Below are 18,343 nucleotides of genomic sequence, written 5' to 3'. Positions count from 1 at the left end.
AGAGCACAGGTATAATACACAGTGGTAAACCATAGCAAAGTACATAGTACAGTATAAGTACTAAACATTAACACCAGCTGGGTAGTACAGATAACAAGGGTATGGGTAGGTCAACTAGCAGGAGTCATGGGTGGGAACCGGTTTAGTATTTAGTGAACCTGTGAACCTGTACCCTAAGTATGGGCAAACAAACAGAGTCACAGAAGGGAAGGAGAAAAGAGAGCAAAGTGCTAGTGACATGGAGTGTTCTAGCCTAGAACACAAGGGAGGAGAATCTAGCCTGTTAGAGCTTACATACTAAGGGAAAGAGTAGAACAGTTGGAGGATAACTGGGAAGGATACATGATTATTATCATTATTATTATTATCATTTATTTATATGCCGCCACAAGTGTTCCGCAGTGCCTTACAAAGTACATAAACAAATTGTTGACAAGCGACTTACAGAATAATACAATACAGGACCAGGACATGGATAATATATATTGCTACATTAGCGACCATAACACCTAGATAAGCAACAGACCATAAGCAACCAAGTGTTAGGTGCCCTAGTGGTGAGTAAGAAGTAGATGAAACTAAAGTAGGGAGAAGCACAAGAGGGTAGAGGGCCCTGCTCGTAAGAGCTTACATTCTAAAAGGGAGGGGAAGACAAACAGGTTTGACACAGATGGGGTAGATGGGGAGGAAGGAGTATGTAGCAGGGAGTTAGAATGATAGCTGGAAGGCTTTGATGTAGTGCGTCTTGAGAGCCCCTTTGAAGGTTTGCAAAGAGGTGGAGAGTCTGATGGGGAGTGGGAGAGAGTTCCAGAGGTGGGGAGCAGTGCGGGCAAAATCTTGGAGCTGGGAGTGGAAAGAAGTAATCATTTGGCATGAAAGGCAGCATGTATTAGTTGAATGAAGAGAGCGGAGAGGAGAGTGAAGGGAGATGAGATCAGAGATGTAAATGGGAGAAGATTGGGTGAGGGCTTTGTAAGCAAGCGTGAGAACCTTAAATTGGGTTCTAAAAGGGAATGGGAGCCAGTTGAGGGCTTGTAGGAAAGGGGAGGCAGATGTAGAGCATTTGGAGAGGAAGATAAGCCATGCAGCAGCATTAAGGACAGACTGGAGAGGAGAGAGATGGGATTTGGGGAGGCCAGATAGGAGGAGGTTACAGTAGTCCAATCTGGAGATGACCAGTAAGTGTATGAGGGTTTTAGTAGCATCCTGGGTGACATAGGGTCTGATCTTGGAAATATTTTTGAGATGGAAACGACAGGACTGCGAAAGGTTCTGGATATGTGGTTTGAAGGAGAGGGATGAGTCCAGGATAACTCCAAGACAGCGCACCTTGGGACTAGATGAGATAGTTATGCCATCAATTGATAAAGAAATAGTGGGAAGTGAGGTTATGTGGGAGGGTGGGAAGACGATTAGCTCTGTCTTAGACCTATTAAGTTTAAGAAATCACTGGGACATCCAAGCTGTCGCTATGGGTCTCGCACCAAAGGGGGCGTGCTGTCGATGGTGAGTGACAGCACACCCCCTTTGGTGGGCGTGCCGGGGGCGTTGCTGCCCAGACGGTGGCGTTCCCATGGGAACGTCTACCGTCTGGGTCCGGCCCCACTGACGTCACTAGTGATGTCAGTGGGAGTGCTTTTGGCTCTGATAGAGCCAAAAGCACTCCTGGGCTTGCTGCAGCAATACCCTACCGCAGGGTCTCGTCGCAAGACCGATGGTCGCGATGGTCATGACCATCGGGACCATCTTTTTGGCCGCTCGCATAAGCTGTGGGTCACCCACAGCTATGCGAGCGGCCTGGAGGCAGCTCCATTTTTAGGTAGGAGGGCCCTGATTCAGAGCGAGTGCTCTGGTCAGAGCGTCCGGCTCTGAATCAGGCCCTAGGTTGCTAGTTCTTATCTTTGGAATAAAATAGTGACAGGCAGAAAATGAGTTGATAAACTGGCTGAAATAATTTGCAAACCCCAATTATTGGCAAAACCCATTACCCATGGAAAAACTTCTGGCTGAAGGGCCAACAGCCTCTGAGAAAAATAGCAGTGCTCATGACCATGATTCCCAACCTGGCTGAGCACGGACCTTAATGCACAACCTAATGCATTAATTTGCACTATGAATTGTTGTTGAAAGTGCTGACATAAGAAGAAATTGTGCAGCAGCCACATATGGGTTTTATAATTTCCTAAATCCCCTGCTAAGGGAGTGTCATACAGTAGGAATAAGAGCTAAGGGGCCCATTTATCAAAGTTAATTTGAGGTAAATTCCCCGAAAACACCTGTTTTTGGAGGTTTACCTCCAATACTAAGTATCCCCCGGATGTATGAAGGAGGGACTGCAGCAGGTATCTCCGATACCTGCTGCGATCCCTCCATTGCCGCCGGCAGCCGCCTCCCCCATAGGTTTCTATGGGGGATGCGATGCTGCCAAATGTATCAATATCGGGAATGCGAAGCATTCCCGATATTGGCCCCAGCAGCTAATGCCATCTGAAGATAGCGTTAGCCGCTGTAGTCTATAGGCAACCTACCGCATTTCAGCCATCGGAGGGATCTCCAAGATCCCTCCGCCGGCAATGTGCGCCGCTCATGTGCAGTCCGCGGGACTCCGCATGCGCAGCAGCCTCCGGCCACATCGCAGGAACGGGCTCATGACACACAATATGGCACTGGGTATGATACAATCTGGAGTATATAGGATACTAGTCGGAGAGCAAAACACTGGTCCTGACTGATGCTTGGATAAGCTGCAGGAGCCCACTGCCTAAATATTCGAAACACTGGTCCTGACTGATGCTTGGGTAAGCTGCAGGAGCCTTTGCCTAAATATGGCACAGTGCAGCACACAACAGTATGTGACAGACCTCACAAATATAATTTTATATATGTGAGGTATAAGAACCACCCTAACTACACCTGTATTAGGGCAGAATTAGAGGATAGGTACAGATATATGCTGACAGTTAGGAAAAAAAGACACAGACAGCACTAGAATAAGTCACATACAATGCAGAATTCACACTGCAAATTGACACTACAATCAACTACACAGACTCAGTGTCTGGTAGGCTATAGCGCTACATACACTAACCAAGGGAGAGGTATGTAGGGGGACCAGACCTCGCACTGTCCTGAGAGAGCTGCGACTGCACCACTTGAAGAGAATGGCTGCCGGAGACCTCAGAGGGGGGGTGGCCGGAAAAGGAGAACAGCTCAGAGAAGCCAGACCTCAGAGAAAAGGCACCCTGAGCTGAGGAGAGGAGCCGCTTGAAATGGGGAAGCTGTCTCCCCTGGCTGATCGTTAACCCCCCGGGACACTGGTTCCCACACCGATTGTCCCTGGTGGTCTAGTGGATCGCAGTGGCTAGAGCCTGCGTTCACACTCAGCCACCTCCGGTCTGTCATCTGAGATCAGAGGTATTGACTGCCTTAGTGCATGGGTGACCCACCTTATCTGGCCCCTTAGTGTCCGGCTGCAGCCTGAGTCCTCCCCGGGGGCCTTGGCTAGTGATGATCCCAGGAATGCTGGCCAAGATCCCCTGCTCTGTGCTGGCATCGCTGCACCGGAGGGGTGACGGAGCGGCAGCGCAGACGTCCCACGGACCTAGTGCCCGGCGGCTGTTGGATGACTGCTGCTGTGGCACCCTGGCCGGAGCAGGCGTCTGTAGCACAAGCTCCATCAGCACCGCCCTAGCTACGCCTCTGAATGTAGGCGATGATAATGTTATGAATCACATATAACCATGTGATGAGCCTTTAGAACCAGAATAATATGTTTCACTTATAACAGTCACCTTTCCCATAACCAGGTATTCTTTCTTACCAGTACTTAGATGCTGCCAGGACTTCAGCATGGGTAGTAATCACTTTTCAAAGGTTAGTGTAATTCTAAAGAATAAATAGGACACAAATTTGGTCTAACAAAGTAACGGCGGTAGTTCTAACATCTATGTTACAGACTCTTCTCAACTTGAATTTTTTTGCAATTATTTACAGCGCCATTTTGTTTCATTTTCTTTTGTTTATATTATCTGTGTGCAAAGCAGTCATACATGGTCATACAGAATAATGGATGCCCTCTGTAATACAATACAATGTAAGTAGTCATATGTGTCAGATCTGAATTATAATACAAACCTTCCACCTTCTAAGGAGAGAGAGAGAGGGGCCCATTTATTAATGATTGCATTTTGCAATGCGATCAGGGCATGCAGTACCGCCCATGATCGCATTGCAAAATGCGATCATAGCGGCCGAATGTATTATCCGGCACATGCAGGGTGACGGGCTCCGAAAGGAGCCAGTTCATGCGATGTAGCCGGAGGCTGCTGCGCATGCGGAGTCCCGCGGACTGCACATGAGCGGCACCCATTGCCAGCGGAGGGATCTGGGAGATCCCTCCGCCGGCTGACATGCGGTAAGTCCCCATAGGCTACAGCGGCTAACACTATCTTCAGATGGCGTTAGCTGCTGGAGCCAATATCGGGATACATTTGGCAGCATCGCATCCCCCATAGAAACCTATGGGGGAGGCGGCTGCCAGCAGCAATGGAGGGATAGCAGCAGCTATCGGAGATACCTGCTGCGGTCCCTCCCTCATACATCAAACAGGTGTTTTCAGGGAATTTACCTCAAATTCCCTTTTGATAAATGGCCCCCAGAGAGAGATGCATCAATTAGGAGTGGCAGAGAAATCAATAGTATATGGTATAAAGATGTTTGGCACTCCAACGTTTAGAGAAAAGTTTTGTCTATTGCCGAAGTTAGCAACAACATTTCTACCTTTAATTATTTATTTAGGCCAGATAAAGGGCAGAGCTGTTTTTCTACAAACGTTTATGCCATCTATCTATCTATCTATCTATCTATCTATCTATCTATCTATCTATCTATCTATCTATCTCATATCTATCTGTCTATCTATATTTCTATCTAGCTATCTCATATCTATCTATCTATCTGTCTATCTATCTTTCTATCTATCTCATATCTATCTATCTATCTATCTATCTATCTATCTATCTATCTATCTATCTATCTATCTATATTTCTATCTAGCTATCTCATATCTATCTATCTATCTATCTCATATCTATCTGTCTATCTATCTAATAATCTACAATATGGCTACCAGAGCTGCCAGCAACCAGGTAAATGATACCCTGCATTAGCGGGGTATCACACATGGGCCCAAGGGTTAGTTGGGGGACAAGCACACCATAGTGGCCAATCTTGTAAAGTGCCTTTAAGTATCATGTATATGAGGACAATTCAACTTTCGGTGTATTCTGTGGGTGGCTGTATACAAGTGCACCTATGGCTATAGCTATTTTGGAACTATTAATTCCAGCTAGCTCACCTGTAGCACAATACAGTAGTCCTACAATACTTTATCAGAGGGACTGATAAAATTAGAGTGTGGTCTGAGTGTGGTCTGAGAGTCTCCTAGCTTGTAGCTTGTATTCTGGCCTCACAGCTTCTCCTCTGTAGATTCCCCGGAATGCATGATTTCCTACATAAAGTAAATAGTATGTATAGGAGAGTGTAATTTTTTATCATCTTGTGTAAAACCTTTATCAATTACAGTTAATTACAATAAATATTACATTTTGATATTTAAATATCCATAGATAGTGCTTGCTTAATACACTATGGCAGTGATTCCCAAACTGTGTGCCGTGGCACCCTGGGGTGCCTCAGGGCACGTGCAGGGTGCCTCGGGTTAATGGTCCAATACCAAAATAAATTGTTATTAGCCACTGTGATAGGCAAAACCAGTGCTAATGACTGGCAATAAAAAATATGTGGACAAAAAGAAGAGCAGCCCTGTCACCCACCACATAACTGACCCTAAGGGTGACATATAGGCACAATTTACTTAATTACATTTTTGCTGAATTTCTCAATGAGAGAAATAAATGCCATTACTTTAGGGTGCTGTGATTCGAAAAAGTTTGGGAACCACTGCACTATGCATTTCTCTGAGTTCTGTGTTACCTTTGAATTCCGCCCATATACACACTGATGCACACTCAGGAACTATTGTCTGTTTTCTAACACATAAACAGCGAGCTTTAGCATACAGAGCTTGCACAGAAGCGGATTTATGCATTGTTATGTATCACTGACCGATTCTGAGTTGCACAGATCTTTTCCAGATCTCACTATGCCTAAAGTGGGCGTTTTGGAATGGGAACTGGGTGGCAACAGTGCGATCACACAGAGCTGTCTTGTGAGAGTGTTGTGGTGGTGTAGCTAGAGTTCCATGCTATTCCTGCATACGGGGGAATGGAAACCTGTATCTAACAGGTCTCTTGCATCTAGCATGAGGCTGGTGCATGTGCCGATACTAATGATGACAGTTGCGAATGTGGAAGAAAAAACAGTGGGCGAAGCGGCTTCTCTACTGAAGCTCGCATTAACCCTACGGAAACTTGCATTCGTAAATCAGACTTGTGTGGTATCACGCAAACACAGCCAATTTGAGTTCTACTCAGAATCAGCACCTCTGTGCCTCTCACACACGCTGACATACACGTTGATACACATTTTGTGCCTCTCTCACACACATGCTGATGCATATTTTGTGCCTCACACACACACACACTGACACACATTCTGTGTGTCTCTCTCTGTGTCTCATACACACTCTGTCTCTCACACAGACTGACCATACACTCTGCCTCTCACACACTGACGCTCTAAATATCACACACTGGGCTCTATTTACTACAATCCGCATTAAAATGCAGATTGTAGTGTGATATTACCAAATTAATTCGTATTGCGAATTCAGGCAATATCACAGGGATCTATTAAAATCCCTTGCAAGGCCAGAGCATGTGATAAAGCTCTGTTCCTGCAAATCCCTTCCGCAGCCTTATATACAGTGACAAGGTGCCCGCGCATGCGCGACCGGCCCCCGCTACCCCCCCCCCCTGCGATCGAGACCTCTACCCCTTGCGACTCCCCCTTAATTTCACTTACCTCCGGTGATCGGTGCTCTGGTGATATCTTCCGTGGCGGCGGTCAGCTGGTCCTCCATCCTGCACTGTGACCCGGTCAGCTGCCCGGGTCACAGTGCAGGATGGGAGACCACCTGACCGGAGCCACGGAGTACATCTCCGGAGCACAGATCACCAGCCCTGGACTCAGGTAAGTTTTTTTTTTTTTTGCAATGATCAGCATGTGGTCTGTTTAGACCACAAAGCTGATCACTGGAGTCCGGCTCCCGGCTCTGCTCTGCCTGTTAGAGCAGAGCAGGAGTCCGGTAACCGGGGGAAAGCCTGGATAACTCCACCTCCAGGTGGCCTCATTATCGCAATCACAGGGCTTCCCCCGGTATTTTTTCACAATTTATTTTTAGTAAATCTCAGGCAGATCGCATTTCCCATTCCAATTATGGCAAATGCGATCTGCTTACTAAAAATAAGTGATAATTAGGACTTGGAGTAGAATTTTACGAATTCTACTCCAATTGCCCTTTAGCAAATTTAGGTGGAACTAAAATAATGTGAAAAGGGTGTGAAAACACCCTTTTTCACTTTATATTAATAAAAATAATGTTAGTAAATAGAGCCCACTGACACACACTCTGTGCCTTTCACACTGACACATACTATGGGCTCTATTTACTACAATCCGCATTAGTAATGCAGATTGTAGTGTGATATTACCGACTGAATTCGCATTGCAAATTCAGGCAATATCACAGGGATTTACTACAAATCCCTTGCAGGGACAGAGTTTGCGAGAAAGCTCTGTCCCTGTGAATCCCCTCCGCACTCTAGTCACTGTATTTTTGCTAAAAAATACTGTGACCAGTGCCCCGCGCATGCACCGACTGACCGTCGCTGCTACCCCCCCTGCGCTAAGCCCCACCCCGTTGTTAAGGCCTGCCCCCCCACTATCGTGCACCCTCCTCTCGCGACCCCCTTAATTACACTTATCTGCATGATCCAGCCTCCGGTGATGTCTTCCATGTCCTTCGGTCAGCTGATCTCCCATCCTGCACCATGACCCGGTCAGCTGATGATCGTGCCGCAGTGCAGAATGGGAGACCATCTGACCGGAGGGGAGTCATTACCGGAGCCCCGACCACCAGTCCATGGAGTCAGGTAAGTGAATTTTTTTTTTACTATTTTTTTTTTTTTATTCAGCGATCAGCTTGCGGTCTGCTTAGACTACACAGCTGATCACTGGGACCAGCTCCGGGCTCTGCCTTTTAGAGCAGAGTAGGAGTCTGGTAACTGGGGGAGACCCTGGATAACGCCACCTCAAAGTGGCGTTATTATCACAGGGCTTTCCCCGGTATTTTTTTGCAATTTATTTTTTTAGTAACTTTGGTCGGATCACATTTCCCATTACAATTATGGGAAATGCGATCTGATTACTAAAAATAAGTGATACTTAGGGGTTGGAGTAGAATTTTATGAATTCTACTCCAATTGCCCTATAGTAACTGTAGGTGAAACTAAAATAATGTGAAAAGGGTGTGAAAACACCCTTTTTCACTTTATTTTAGTAAAAATAATGTTAATAAATAGAGCTCTATGTGCTTCTCACACTGGTACACACTCTGGGCTCTATTTATTATCATTATTTTTACTAAAATAAAGTGAAAAAGGGTGTTTTCACACCCTTTTCATATTATTTTAGTTTCACCTAAAGTTACTACAGGGCAATTGGAGTAGAATTCGTAAAATTTTACTCCAACCCCTAAGTATCACTTATTTTTAGTAATCAGATCGCATTTCCCATAATTGTAATGGGAAATGCGATCTGTGTGCAAGTTACTAAAAATAAATTGTGAAAAAAATACCGGGGGAGGCCCTGTGATAATAACACCACCTGGAGGTGGCGTTATCCAGGGTCTCCCCCGGTTACCGAACTCTTGTTCCGCTATAGCGAGCAGAGCCCGGAGCCGGCCCCATTGATCAGCTGACACACTGGAAAAAAAAAGTAAAAAAAAAAAAATTAACTAACCAGTGAGTCCAGGGACTGGAGTTCGGGGCTCCAGTCATGCCCTCCCTCTGGTCAGCTGGTCTCCCATACTGCATTGCGGCCCAGTCAACAGGTGACCAGGTGCCAGTGCTATATGGGATGTCAGCTGACCGGAGCAATGGATAACATCACCGGAGCCCAGATCATGCAGGTAAGTGCAATTAAGGAAGGGGGGTCGTGGGGGAGGGTCCGCGACCACGGGGGGCGGGGCTTAGTGCCGGGGGGTTAGCAGCGGCGGCCGGTCAGCACATGCGCGGGCACTTGACATGGTATTTTTTGCGAAAATACCGTGATGAGGCTGCGGAAGGGATTCGCAGGGACAGAGCTTTATCGCAAGCTCTGTCCCTGCAAGGGATTTTTAGTAAATCCCTGTGATATTGTCGGTAATATCACACTACAATCTGCATTCCCAATGCGGATTGTAGTAAATAGGACCCTCTGTGTCTCTCACAATGACACACCGAGACTCTCACATACACTCTCTGCCTCACACACAACACTAATCTTTTCCCTGTGTGCTCAGCTGTCAGCTATCTCCTCTCCAGCATCCTCCTGACACCCTCAGCTTCCTCCATTTCTAGTAGTATAAGATGTGTCTGTGCTCTGATTGGCTGAGTGACTGTGTGTGATGTGTCACTCAGCCAATCACAGCACAGCAGACACTGCTGAGAAGTGCCTGAATCTGATCAAGAAACTTCTCAGCATTACAAACAGCAGCTGTAGTAAATGGAGACAGGAAAGCTCCAGCATTCTATTAGACTATTTTATTCTTTAAGTTAACACTGGTGGTTCAGCTGATCCTTCCCAAGGCAATCCTATAGGGACTAACCTGCCCGTGCTTGGGCCCCGCCCCCTGAATGTAGTGGGCAGAGATCCACAGCAACCTGACCCTGTCTGTATATATCAGGAGTGGGGAACCTTTTTTCTGCCGAGGGCCATTTTGATATATATAACATTATTTGCGGGCCCGATGCAGGCCACGCTACCTCAATGTGACGTCACACGGGACGGGGCCACAATCGCTGTGATTACAGCAATGCCCGGAGCATCTGCTCCGGTGAGCTGTAAGGGCAGTGGTGTGACGTCTGAAGCATCCTAAGGACGCTCCTGGCGGCACTGCTGCATAGATTCTGGCTGCAGGATGTCATTCTAGGCACATGAAGGGGTTCAATCGATGTGAGATATATGCCCTGGAATACAGATAAAGTTTACTTTATATTAATAAGACCACAAGACCACTTAAAACCCACATTTCAGTGCATATATATAACATTAGAAGGGGTTTACTCACCCATTCATTGTCATTGCATTTCAAGTCTCAACATTGGTGTAAAGAAACAGAAATTATAATTTTTTAGGGAATACAGCAGGTTAATAACACTTGGAGATCCAGAGACTTGGAAAATCGTATGTCAAATTTAATTGGTTTATAATTTAAGAAATTAAATGGATTTATAATTTGAAAACATTAGTACCAAGGAACTTAAATGCTGATTTTCAGTTGAAAGTTGAAATGTTTTTTTTTTTTTTTTACATGAACCCTCTTTATCTATATATGTATTTTTTTCTATGGAGAAATCAGGGGCGCAAGTAGAACTAGATGGGCCCATAGCGAGAGTATCCCTGAAGGGGATGAGAGTCGCATTTATACCCGTAACAGGGTAATTATTTCATTAGGAATTTATCACATTTGTCACTATAAGAATGAATTGGAAAAAAGGGAACTAGTACCCTCTAGTGGCTGAAGTGTGACACTCATGGTGGAGGAAAATATTTATAGCAGACGTGTCTCCTATAAGCTCCTGCAGTTGGGCCACTATTCCGGGCGTTTTTTAGGGACTTCCCGAGTACTGTACTTTTCTCTGGCTCAGCCCTGATGGTTCCCGGACACTCACGCCACGACCCTCCCAGTCGGGGTCTGGCTCTGGACAAAGCCACAGCCTTGATTTGTCACTCCCCGCTTCTACCTCCTGTTGTACACTGCGGCTGCTGTCTCACGATTCCTTCCTCCTCCCTTCTCCAGTACCGCCGCTGACCCCCAGCTACCTGACCTGGTCAGGCTCCCTGCGGCTGGAATACGGAGTTACTGACCCGCGGATGCACCTGCTCGCCATCTTGCCTGTGGAGTCTCACCCGCAGGACACAAAGGTAGATACGGCTCATTGCTTACTGTGTCACTGGGAAAGATCCTTTTCTTCACTGGATGATCTCCTGCTGCCTGTCCATAGTTGGGAACCCGGCCTGGACATGATGGTGACCTGCTGTTGCTGGTGAGAGCTAGAAAGAAAGGCATCCATATTGCTACTCCTTCCCCGAACTGAGCTAACCCTACCACCTCAACACTGCTTCTATGCCTACACCAGATCTTACAACTTCCACTTCTCCTGGGGGCTGTGAGCCATACCCCTCTGTCCAGGGCCGTAACTAGGGTAGTGCGACCTGTGCCATGGCACAGGGCACCGCAGGGCAGGGGCGCTGTTTGGGCCTGTCAATTCTCTGTTTATTATCATTCTCACTTGTAGCTTCCTATTCTTTTATCCCCAGCACCTTCTGGCCTCTCCTATCTCTTCCCTGACCCTTCCCCATGAGGCCAAGGCCTTTTTTCATTTGCGTGTCTTATGTCCCTATTGAAAAATGAGGGGGAGGGAAGCGCCAATGCTCTTTCTGGCACAGGGCACCAAAAAGTCTAGTTATGACTCTGCCTTTGGGGTTTATGTGCATTTCTATTAATATCTCTCTGGAGGTCTGAAACAGGAGTCTGTACTCGTACATCTTCTGTACTCCGCGGCCCAGGACTGGATTGCCCTGCTGGTTGTGAGTATTCCAGTCATGGGAATGGGTCTCTTCAGATCTTCAGACAGAGGTGGATGTCTTGGGGTCCCCACCAGGCCCTCTTTAGCTTCTCATGGCAAGGTAAGGTACACTCTCCATGACCACCAGCTGTTTGACACCTGGCGACTTCAACACAGATTCTTGCATTTAATTCAGACCATCACTATAGGATTAACCACTTGGTCAGACCACACTCCTATTTCCCTGACCCTTCAGACCTCTTGCCCCTACTTTAAATAATATGGCACCTTAACTAGCAAATTCTTGCTGACCAGTGATGTAAACCTCAATTGATTGAGATGACTAATGATGATTTTTCTGCTTATGAGAAGCCCAAGGTCTTGAGGGTCATGATGTGGAAGGCAAACAAATGTGTGCTTCGTGGAAAGCTCATCCAACTAGGTTCTATGCTGCAGCAGTGGCTGAGAGTTCTGGAGACAACTCATAAGTCTTCTCCTTCCCCCCAGACCCTACAAGATCTGATCGAGACTAGGTCCTCCCTTAATGCTTTGTTCTTTGATGATATTAAAAAGGATTACAGACTTTGTAGGAACCGCTTTTTTAAGTGGGGCAATAAGCCAGGTAGGCTATTAGCGAGAGCTCTCTGCTCCCAGAGGGCCACTTTATATATTCAAATGGTCAAGGATTCTGGAGGGGGCCAGCGCACCCTTACCTGTGACATAGCCAACACATTCCACTCCTATTACACCAAACTATATAATCTTTGAGACCCTTTGTCTCCTGAGTCCCTGGCCTCATCTCGGGAACTTGTGGCTCAATACCTCCATGATGCAGGTCTCCCCAAGTTGTCAGATGAGGACAGCGCTTGGCTAGATTCACATTTCTCCCTTTCAGAGCTTGAGGCAGCACTTAAGGATACGCCTTCTGGAAAAAGTCTGGATCCGGATGGGTAACATAACATCTTATAAAATCTTTAAAGATTATCTTTTGCCTAAAATGCTTGAAGCCTTTAATGCAATTACAAATGAGTGTGGATTCTCCCCCCAATCTTTGGAAGCTCACATTACAGTTATTCCCAAGGCGGGAAAAGACCCAGCCCAGTGTGCTAGTTATCGCCCGATATCTCTACTTAATACTGATGTTACACTGTTCTCAAAACTGATTGCCAATAGGCTTCAGTTGTTGCTTCCTGCCTTAATACACCTGGATCAGGTGGGGTTTGTGCTTGGGAGGGAGTTACGAGGTAATACTACTAAAGCTATAGATTTGATACATTTAGCTTCTGGTGGCTCTGTCCCAGTGGTGCTGCTTTCAACTGATGCCGAGCCATTTGATAGGATCAGCTGGGTATTTATGGAAGGGGATTTGAAGCACGTGGGTCTTGGGCATATATATTTTCACCAGATAAAAGCACTTTATCGTTCCCCCACGGCACGGATAAGAATTACGGAGCCCTCTCAAACTCGGTCTTAATAAACAATGGTACTAAGCAACGGTGCCCCGCATCCCCTTGCGCCCTAGGCAATGCTGATTATAAACTAGATCTGTTCGTGGACGACCTGTTGGCTGTTTTGTCAAACCCGGTTGTATCGATCTCTAACCCGATGGTTGAGTTCTGGAAGTTTGGTTCCCTATCTAACTTTAAGGTGAATTATTCCAAGTCTATAGCAGTGAATGTGTCGGCTCCATCCCATTCAATTGATGGACTCAAACAATCCTTCTCCTTTTCCTGGCATCCCACTAGTCTTAAATACCTTGGAGTTACCCTGCGTACTGAACCTTCCCGTCTCTTTGATGATAATTTTAAAAGGTTACTCCTTACACTCCGATCTGAACTCAGAGACTGGGGTGCCAAACGGCTCTCGTGGCTTGGTAGAATTAGTGTTATTAAAATGCATGTATTACCCAGGGTTCTATATCTCCTTCAAACCCTACCTATACATATCCCCAAGGTTTGGTTTCAGGATTTACACAATGTTGTCAGAAACTTTGAATGGGGGAAAAAGAGACCACGGTTTCAGCACGCCATCCTCTTTAAACCCAGACACATGGGGGGGCTTCAATTGCCGCACTTCTCCGGATACTATGATGCTGTTGTGTTGGGCAGGATAATGGAGTGGTTCCAGATGACCGATATTAAACAGTGGGTTCACTTAGAAAATTAATCTCTGCCTATACATATCTCATTATACCCTTGGAGGTCCAAAGTTTCTGTTATCTCTCATCCTACCATTGGCCCAACTTTGGCTCGCTGGAACAGGCTATGGAAACTTTCTTAGGTTCAAATATGCACTTACAAATGATACCCCGTTGCGCAGAAAAGGAGCAGCTACTATTCAAAATAGGTGTTATCACTACCTAAATAAATCACAATAAAATACAAAAAATAGAATAGTGTGCTCCAATGATGAGATATGATATACTTATAGTCCTTAATGTCCATTTTTCTCTCTTCAATTGTAAAATTCTTCTTTATAAGTCATTCCAACCATTCCCTACGTCCATATAAAAACAGAAGAAACAAAAATAGCTTATAGTATAGTATATTATAACAATATATTGCTCGTATATTATTATATGGAGTCTGAATAATCCAATCCAAAAATAATGGGATGTGTGACAATCTATTCGTATCAGGACACCCACGTGTAGAGGCTTATAGTAGGATTCTCACAATATAGCTTACATCCATCAGTATTCACCACACATGTAATGGTATCTTTAAACTTCTTATTTCTTGGTGATCAAATGGGATAGTTGTCTTTATCCTTACACACCACGTGAGATTCGTACTCTTATGTGCTTACATGTATGCTTACACATTAAATGCAGTAGATCCTCATGTAGCAGTTTCTTTAATAGTGATTCCTTTTAACCTCGGTTAATTGATTTATACAGAATTCATGTGATGTGTGTATTGTTCCTATGACGTTGGCGAGACCTGGTCAATGGTGCAGAATCTAACCTGCAGGGAGGTGTTCGCCAGTGACCCCTCCAAGCGGGATATGGTTTTAGCTGCACCCTGCAGGCAGGTCGCGGTCCTTTGACCAGGTATCCAAGATCCGCGGGAATAGAGACTCAAGATATCAATGGCCCAGAGGAAGTGCCTAACAAAGGCACTGTTACACAAGGAGTTATACTAAAAGATGGTACTTGAAGAGTACTCCAGGAATAGCGTACTGACGCACTTCTGCACAACTGGATGGCACTTGAGAGGTACTCGAATTAGCACTCGAGAGGTACACTAGAATTGGCACTTTTAGAGAGACACTGGAACTGGCACTTGAGGATACACAGGGAGTGGCATGCTGACACACTTAGCACCATGGGTAAACACACAAGGGACACACAAGGAATGGCTTGTGGACGCACTTTAGCACTGTGGAGTGGCACACGAGGAGTTCACAAGAAGTGGTGTGCAGACGCACTTTAGCACCATGGGATAACACACAAGGGATACACAGGGAATGGCGTGTGGACGCACTTTGCACTGTGGGATGGCACACAAGGAATACACAAGGAGTGGCGTGCAGACGCACTTTTGCACAAGGGGTTAACACACAAGGGATACAAAGGGAAAGGTGTGTGGACGTACTTTTGCCACACGGAATGGCACTGGTAATCAGTACATAGGCTGAGTTGAAATTGCACTGTTGCTCACAGGAGACACTGGAGGCTGAATACACAGGCAGAGCTGTTGGTCGCACTGCTGCTCACAGGAAACACTGGAGACTAGGGGCCTGATTCAGACCCGCTGGCAAGCGCATAGCGCTCGCAAGCAGGTCTATGGTGGGTTACTGCGCACGCGCGGTGCGCGCCGCTTGCATGGGCAAGCCCCGGAGCGAGAAATTCTCTCGCTCCGGGACTCACTACAAAAGGGGCGGCTGTCGATGTTGATCGACAGCTCGCCCCGTTTTGTAGGCAGGGAGGGGGGGTGGCTACACAAACGGAGGCGTTTCCGAAGGAACGCCTGCCGTTTGTGGGAGGCACCACTGACATCACCAGTGATGTCAGTGGAGAGCTTCCTGCTCTGTTAGAGCAGGAAGCTCTATGGGGCTTGCGACGGACGAGACCCTACCACAAGGATCTCATCGCAAGCCCCGATGGTCGCGACCATCACCTGGCCGCTCGCAAAAGCTGTGGGTGGTCACCCACAGCTTAGCGAGCGGCCAGGAGGCCGCAACAACAAAGAAAATGCCCTGATTCAGAGCGAGTGCTCTGAATCAGGGCCTAGGTACACAGGCAGAGATGTTATAGCACTGTCACTGGAAGTAAAGCACTCAGGCAAAGATGTAATTAGCACTGCTGCTCACAGGGAACACTTGTAGCTTGTAAACAAGGAGATGATTGCACAGTGGTGCAGCTGTGAGACACACAGGATAACCTTGTAGCTTGTAATCACAGGAACAGCATGCACAGGCAGGGATGTAATAGCAATGTTTCTCAAAGGGAACACTGGAAACTCTGGAACAAATGAGAGAACCAAGGGAACATGGAACAAGACTCTACTAGCAGACAATTGTTGATCAGGCAGCTTCCTGGATTTCTGGAGATTCATATATACCTAGGGGTAGCAGATAATTGGAGCACAGCGTCAGCTGACTGAGATCATGCTACCATTGGTTAGGAGTACTGTCACATGAGAAGAACTGTCATGGCGGCGCCCTTGACGGGAACTCCGATCCCCAACACACACAGCCAACCATGGAAGTCTACAGAAAGCACCTAAGGCAGAATACTCAGCATCTCACCCATCACTGCACCAGACGTCTGACCACAAGGAAGTCAGGGGAAGCCAGCATGGAGGCTAGGAATAGCCAATCCTAGGCTGAACCCTGACAGTGGGATTGCAGGCTCCTGCGCCCTTTCTGGGACCAAGTGATATCTATCACTAAGTTGATAGTGGGCGAAGAGACCCTCCGATCTCTCTTTCTGGATCCTTAATTCATACCCTGGCCCTTTAGCAACATACAAAAAATCCTTATTAAAGTTCCTCAATAGCGCCGCGAAAGTGGTGATCCCGGTTCAATTGCAATCTACTTCCTCCCCCCACTCCTAAAGAATCATTTGCTCGAATAGACATGTACATGTCTGTGGAGGTCCTCCATGTGACCCCAGAGAGGAACCAAGGATTCACCTTTACTTGGCACCCATGTCTAGAATTCAAATCCTCAGGATCATACTTAACGACTGTGGCATGAGCCAAGATATCTCTCCCCTGATAAAGCTTTTTAGTCGCCTCTGCTGACAGCAAGCCTCCTCCAATTATCCTTTATAGTTGCACTATGGGACTCCCAACTCTCTTCTCCCCCTCCCCCTTTTATTTTTAGTCCCATCCCCTTACTTTTGTGTGTTGTTTCTGTTTTTACCTAATTGTCTGTTCAAAATATTTTATCAGTGTTATACTGGATCATTTTTCAGATATTGTTGTTATGATTTGTATGATTATTCTTTGTTGTACGCGTTTTTTTACTGCATTTTTATATACTGTTTTTGACTATTCTGTAATGTATTTTGATAAAACTAATAAACATATATTGCAAAAAAAAAAAAGTTGCATTAATTTCTATAGAAATTGCTGCGCCTGATTTTCTCGCAGACAATTGAATTGGAAAAACCTTGCAGCTGCAGGACAAACTCAGCACCCAAAGTTTTTACATTTTGCCTGCAAGTGTATATGCCCCAGTCTGCCCCTTAAATTTTTAAAACTTTTAATGATAATTGCAGACTTAAAAATCCAGTTCATACATGGAATTATTTTTTATATTTTTCATCACTATTATTTGTCTCTTCATAAGAGATTTACTATGGGCTTATTATTTACCCCCTGCTTGCCCTAAATGTCAAGCGCACACTGTTGATTTATTTGTTTGTCTCTGGTAATGCCCAGTAATAAATGGTTTCTGGCCTGCAGTTAAACCTCACACCAAAGCCAATTTGGTTAAGTATGTTACTTTCACCTTAGAGTGGGCCATTCTGGGAGAGTTTTCTAGGGGTCAGTGGATCTGAAGGGGAGGTAATAAGCTTCTGACAGCTATTAGTGCTACTGGCAAAAAAAACAATCCTCAGAATCTGGTTATAGCCGACACCTGCTGTTATCCAGCTATATCATCGCAAACAGTTTCACATTTTCCCAATGGATTAGATTGAAACTCTATACCACAAGGAGGATATGGTGGGATACTGTTTTGATGTATGGGAGAGCTATATTTTCATCCTCTCTCGATATCAAACACTTTAAGACACACTACTTGGTATACACATGCGAGTTCCCCCTGATTTTCAAACACAGAGATTTGCTAAAGGCAAACACTGGTGAAAAACACGATTCTATCATGGCCAACCACACAAATAGAAGTCAATAGACCATTGAACCAACTCGCAAGTAATTTCCATAGACAGGAATACACCACGGAATAACTATGTTTGCAAACACGATCGAACGCTGAGTAAACTCGGGTCAACATAGAGATTTCAAATAGACTACCTCAACAGCAGCGTGTTCTGCAGAAGCACTGTGCATATCAGTGTGATCTGTGCAGTGCTTCTG

The 18,343-nt window shown here is 45.9% G+C and overlaps 1 long non-coding RNA gene across 2 annotated transcripts in view; it reads right to left on the bottom strand.

The window, feature by feature from the left end:
* LOC148537779 (uncharacterized) overlaps positions 1 to 18,343 on the bottom strand; it is a 96,065-nt gene that overhangs the window by 19,181 nt on the left and 58,541 nt on the right. Inside the window, exon 1 of one of the 2 annotated variants that reach the window (XR_015873307.1) lies at positions 5,357 to 5,440. The exons of the other annotated variant lie outside the window; for it this stretch is intronic. This is a non-coding gene — a long non-coding RNA (uncharacterized LOC148537779). Of the gene's footprint in view, positions 1 to 5,356; positions 5,441 to 18,343 lie in introns of those variants that run through there. 2 annotated transcript variants of the gene reach the window in all.

Source organism: Taudactylus pleione, unplaced genomic scaffold (genome assembly GCF_031769625.1).
Source record: "Taudactylus pleione unplaced genomic scaffold, aTauple2 ptg000044l, whole genome shotgun sequence".
Classification (NCBI taxonomy): Eukaryota; Metazoa; Chordata; class Amphibia; order Anura; family Myobatrachidae; genus Taudactylus; species Taudactylus pleione.
Note: the sequence above shows the minus strand (reverse complement) of the source record. Positions and strands in the feature narration are given on the sequence as shown.